This window comes from Cenococcum geophilum (assembly GCF_001692895.1).
Source record: "Cenococcum geophilum 1.58 unplaced genomic scaffold K441scaffold_12, whole genome shotgun sequence".
Classification (NCBI taxonomy): domain Eukaryota; kingdom Fungi; phylum Ascomycota; class Dothideomycetes; order Gloniales; family Gloniaceae; genus Cenococcum; species Cenococcum geophilum.
In genome coordinates this window covers 1,498,392-1,504,391 of record NW_027137570.1, presented here as the reverse complement: position 1 = coordinate 1,504,391, position 6,000 = coordinate 1,498,392, and positions in this window count along the sequence as shown.

Here is a 6,000-nt window from a genome sequence, read left to right as displayed (position 1 = left end):
ACAATAACTACCTAAGGTTCTTTAGGGTAGCTATTATAGATTTATATAGGTTTTATATATATTAGCTAGCGTTTAATAAAGTTATATATAGTCACAGAATTACTAATGTTGGGAATAGGGCAAATTGCCGCCATATGCGGCAATTTGCCGTCACATAAGGCAAGTTACCGTCACGTGTTGCCGCGGCACTAGCGTGGTAAGGAACCTTAAGTTCCTTACCCTTCCCCTTTCTTAGAAGAATATAATAAGAACAATTATTATACTATCTACGAACCGTAGCTACGTGATATCCCCTTATGAGTCCAACACTAATTAGTAGTTAACTTCACTGTTATACTATAGAATAGCTAGGTTTTCACCAAGAAGAGACAAGCCACTATACCAGTGCTACTCGTGCTAAGGGAAGCAGTCTTTTAAGGTCAGAACTGGTCCTAAACCTTAAATAGAACTCTTCCACAAATCTAAGGATCTAAAGGCCAGAACTNGTCNTAAGCCTTNNNNANATTATANATTCTTGCGTCNATTACGCAGAANAANANNCTTTATAAGTCTTCGCGATTTAAGGCTAGAACTAGTCCTAAGCCCTATAATCGCAAATACATGTTACAAACGCGTACTAAACGACAATCCCTATACTACTAATATTCCCTTCCTCTAAAGATATAATTATAGCCACTCCGAACAACTAAAGAGACTCCTTACTACTAGGGGTAGCTATATATACGAAACTTATTAATAAAGATTAGGACGTATTTACCTTTAATATAACAACCTATACCGTAAAATAAGTTAACGGCTTTCTCCTACACCATATTCTATTCTACTAAGATAGCTACTATACCGATTTACAGTTATGGGAATACTTTAGGGAGGATTTTATAGGATGGACCGCCGACACCTAGGCACTTAACAATATTAATATTATTTGGGATTTTTAAAACTCCCTTTAAAGGAATAGGGTATATATTGCTAAGGATAGTAACCCAATTACTAGTAATATTTACGCCGTTCTTACTAGTATAGAAGAACTAGTATAGACGAAAGCTAAGATTATACGTTAACTACGGAAACCTAAAACTAACCTATATTCTTTAGAAGGCAACTTTAATTTAGAACAAAACCCCTAGAACGCTACTCTCCCACCTAAAGGTGCTCTCTTACCTAGAAGTGCTTTTTCTCTACCTCTACTACCTCTAACTCCTCTATCCTAGCTAACCAATAAGCTTCTATTTTAAGAAGTTATAAATCTAATAAAGGTATATTTAGATAAAGAGAAGAAGTTTAGAGGAGAATTATACGATATACTTGGAGTAAAACTATAGGTCTTTTATAACTGCTATAACAAGGTTAGAATTTAACGCCACTAGTTCTATTATGCTTTCTCTATTATATTAAAGGGATAGGCGGCGACGTTCTATTACGACCATATTATAGGTAAAAACTATAGCTTTAATGTAATGCTTTAGCTTACTAGAGCCCACTTTAAAACCAATAAAAACCGCTAACTCTATATATCTAAATAGCGGGAGACTATATTCTAGAGAGTTATCGCTTCTAACCTAATAATAACTTACCTAAAGTGTCTTTAACTACTCTTTAATAAACTCTAGAAAATCTAATGTGGTCTTACTAAAACCTACCAAAATAAGAACAGTCTAAAGGACCAGGTTATCTTAGCATATAATAGCGTTCCTAAGTGTAACTTAGCGCTATATAAACCTATAAATATATTTAAAGGAGTATATACTAAACTACGCTCCGCTATAGGCACTATAATATAAATATAAGAACCCCAATAATTCTATACCGAAAACCCTATTTAAACCGGGATTCCAGACTAATATAATTATAACTAGACTAATTAAATATATAGCGGCTGGAGTAGGGGATATGGCAGAGGGTATAATTAACGTTGACTATAAAGTAATTGTGGAGGTTCTTATAGAGGTTTATTTCGGAACAACTATTAAAAGAAGTGCTATATTTATAAGAAGCTAAATTACTAGTTAAATAAACACTCTCTTAATAAGCGAAAGAAGGCATATAATAAGTTCCGATAGAGTATAAGAAATATCAGAAATTATAAGGTTACTACGGCCTACTTCTAAAGCTTTCTAGTCCAATATAAAGGCATAAAAAACCTTAAAGATAAGGTTAATGAGGCTGAACAGCTCCTTATAGATATAAACATTAAGGACTACTCTTCTAACTAATACTTTACTAAGTATAGTAAGGTAAATGGCATATAAACCGTCGCTATCCTTAATAACTAATCTACGTTCCATTCTATTATAAAGTTAAATATCTTTAATAAGCTAAAGGAAAGTTCCGCATTCTCCTTTAATAACAGATACTCGGCAAATATCTTCTATGGTATTATACTAAATACTAGAGCCGCAGGAGTATTTACAGCAAAAGAACCTTAAGTTCGAGCTCTTTAGTAGCTTAATAGCTCTATTTAAATCGACCAATTAACGGCAGGCTAATATACAATTCGCTTTAGTAAGGGTACTGCAATCTTTCTCAGCACAATTAAGGTCTAAACCCTATTAGGATATATCACTTTCTATATTATCCCCACGAACACCCCGTTTCTATTCTACATCCAAAATATAGATAAATTAGGTATTAAGCTTAATAACCTTAAGAATATACTCGTTTAGGGAGATAATCGGGTGCCCATTATACGTAAGTAGGGTTACCCTTAGTTACTCCTTTAACAGCCAGAAAGAAGCGTTGTTTAGAGTCACTTAACTAAGCCAGAGCTACGTCAACTACACCATTGTTTTAGCCACCTATTTATTTACCAACTGCTTAGGGTTCTTTAGCAAGCAGGTTATAAAGTCAAGGTTAAGACAATTAAGCATCTTATAAAGTACTGCTATTACTGCTAAATAAACTAAAAGTCCCCTAGCCGATTTAAGTTTACCCTTAAAGATAACTACGACTTTAACTTCTGTATTATTATTAATATTATATATCTTAGTGGTAAGCCAATACTCCAAGTTATTAACTTCTTAACCTCCTTCTAAGCCGCACGCTTCCTAAAGGATATATTAACTAGGAACGTATAGGATACTCTTTAATTATACTAAATTAATATCTACCTAGGACCCCCAGATTAAGTTATTTATAATATAAGAAGGAACTTCTCATCTATAGAGTTTTAGTAATAAGTAAAAGCAATAGCAATCGAGGTTAAGGAAGTCCCTATTAAGGTATATAATAGCGTTAGAAAAGTAGAACGATATTATACGCCACTACGCCGAGTATATAAGATTATTTCTTCAGAACTAAAGGACGCTAGTAAAGAGCTTATCTTACAGATGGCTATTAAGGCTATTAATAACTCCGCTAGTCTAGATAGGCTCATACCCATATTACTAGTCTTTAACGCCTACCCTTAAATGACTAACAATTCTCCACTATCTCCCTCTATTGTGCAATAAGCTAAGGCTATTTGTAAAGCAATAAAAGAGGTATAACGTCTCTACGCTACGCGCCAGGTTAATGACGTACTAGGAATAAGAAATGGCCCAAACACCTTAACTACGCTCAATCTGCCGCTCTAATCTGAGGTACGCGTATAGCGCGAAAAGGGAGGATAGTCAGGCCTATATAAACTCATTGCAATTAATAGCCAAACTTATACTATTTAGATGCCTCACGGACCCACCCAATTCCGTTCAACTATTATTAAGCCCTACTATAAAGATGATAGTTCCGAGCCTCTGCAGGATGCCCTAGAAGATACCCTAGAAGATACCCCAGAAGATGCCCTAGAGAAGAACCACGATTAGCGTGCCCTAGAAGGCGACTATAATCCTAATACAATTATAGTAGATGTACCGCAACCACAACGCGGTAGAGGCCGCCTAAAGGGATTACAAAATCGCCAATATCTTATTAATTTCGAAGAGCAGTTTATTACCGCTATTAAGAGTAGAGCCGAGCTGTCGATGGCCTTTATAACAGCTAAAGAGAAGGCTAACTTTAAGCTCGCAAAACAGCTTTAAAAGAAAGGTCGTATTATAACTTAAGGAGCCCCCTTTTAAGCATTTAACAAGCGGGAGATCGACGGTCTTATTACAAAAGGAGTTTTTAAATTTAAGAAGTATGACCCTACTAAGTTTAATAGAATTCGCATCTTTAAGTTAAGAATAGTTAACGAGATTAAGGGTAAGGCTACTAACGCCCCATTTAAGAAATTAAGGCTTATTATCTAAGGTTACAACAATAATAGTAAGGAGATAATTCTTACGCAATCTCCTACAATTTAACGAGCTAGTTAGTAAGTTATTATTGCACTAGCTTTCTCCTTAATAAAGAACGGAATGGCAGTTTATTTGCGAGATATTACTTAGGCCTATACCCAATTAGAGACGTGCCTTTAGCGCTTAATACTTGCATATCTTCTAGAGCAAATTTGCCACTAATATCCCAAAGATATAATTATGGTTGTCCTTAAGCCATTATATGGAATTGCAGAGGCAGGAACTTATTGGTGGGCTACTTACAATAAGCACCATAAAGAGAAGCTTTTAATAACTACTTCTACATTTAATCCCTGCTTCCTTATTATAACTATAGGAACTTTATTCGGAATCGTCGGCATATAAACTAACGATATAATTATTTTAGGAGACGACTAATTCTCAGCTCTTAAAGAAGATAAGCTAGTAAAGGTAAATCTTATAGCAAAGCTAAAGGAAAGACTTGATTTAATAACACCATTGCTCTTTAATAGATATATCCTTTCCATAAATGAGGATTCCATTACTTTACGCTAGAAGGGTTAAGGTAAGAAGATCGACGTTATTAATATTAATTCTCTAAAATAAGGATACGTGGAATAACGCGCTTATAGGGCTTATATTACTTCTATCTATCAACCTAAGGCTTCCTTTAATCTCTCTGTTACCGCCTAACACCAGGAACCAACTAAGGATAATATTCTTGCTCTAAATAAGCGCCTTTTCTAGTAGATAAATTATCTTAACCGAGGGCTACTCTATATACCTATTAATCTCCCCACCGCCAAAATCTTTATATTTATTAATAGATCGTTCGTTAATAATAAAGATTTTAGCTCCTAGTTAGGATATAAGATTATTATCGCGAACAAATCTACTAGAGAGAATAACTTTATAATCTACGGCAACCTTATCTATTAGAGCTTAACTAAGAGCAAACGCGTTACTTAAAGCGTTTTAGCGTCAGAGATATACAGAATGGTTAGCAGAGTTAATATAGCAATTACAATTAGAACTACCCTTAAGATAATTACGGATTAACTTGAAATTCCCACTATTTCTATAATCGTGTGTACTAACTTATACTCCCTCTATAAGTGTTTAGTTAAGCTTAGCACTATAAAGAAGAAGCGTCTTATAATTAATATTATAGTACTTTAGTAATCCTATAAGCGTTAAAAACTCTTTAAGATTTAATAGATTAATAGCTAAGATAACCCAGCAGATGCGATAATAAAGGTAAACCCAAATAAGGCACTAGAGACATTCGTTAATATAAATACTCTATATATGCGAGTTAAAGGTTAGGTTAAGAGGGAAATTTAGAGAAGTTAAAATCTTATGGAACTTTAACCGCCGGTTAAAGTTGTTTAATTAGTTAGATTCTTGCCAAGAGCGCCACGCCTAATTAATTTGGGTGGCGGTATAGAGTTCTACTAATACCATTCGTTAATCTAGCCAATTAGGATTTTCTATACCCGGTATAAAAAATCGCTATTAGCTTGCTTACTACTAGCGCCTTAGCGGCCCACTCGTCTTCGCGTTAACCCCTTAACACCCTTCCTCTTTTCCTTCTTCCCCTTAGCTTTGTACTTTTGTATAGTAGCAATCTATAGGTGTTTATAGATGGCAACTACAAAAAGAAGAGTTGCCAGTGTTGGGAATAGGGCAAATTACCGCCATATGCGGCAATTTGCCGTCACGTAAGGCAAGTTGCCGTCACGTGTTACCGCGGCACTAGCGTGGT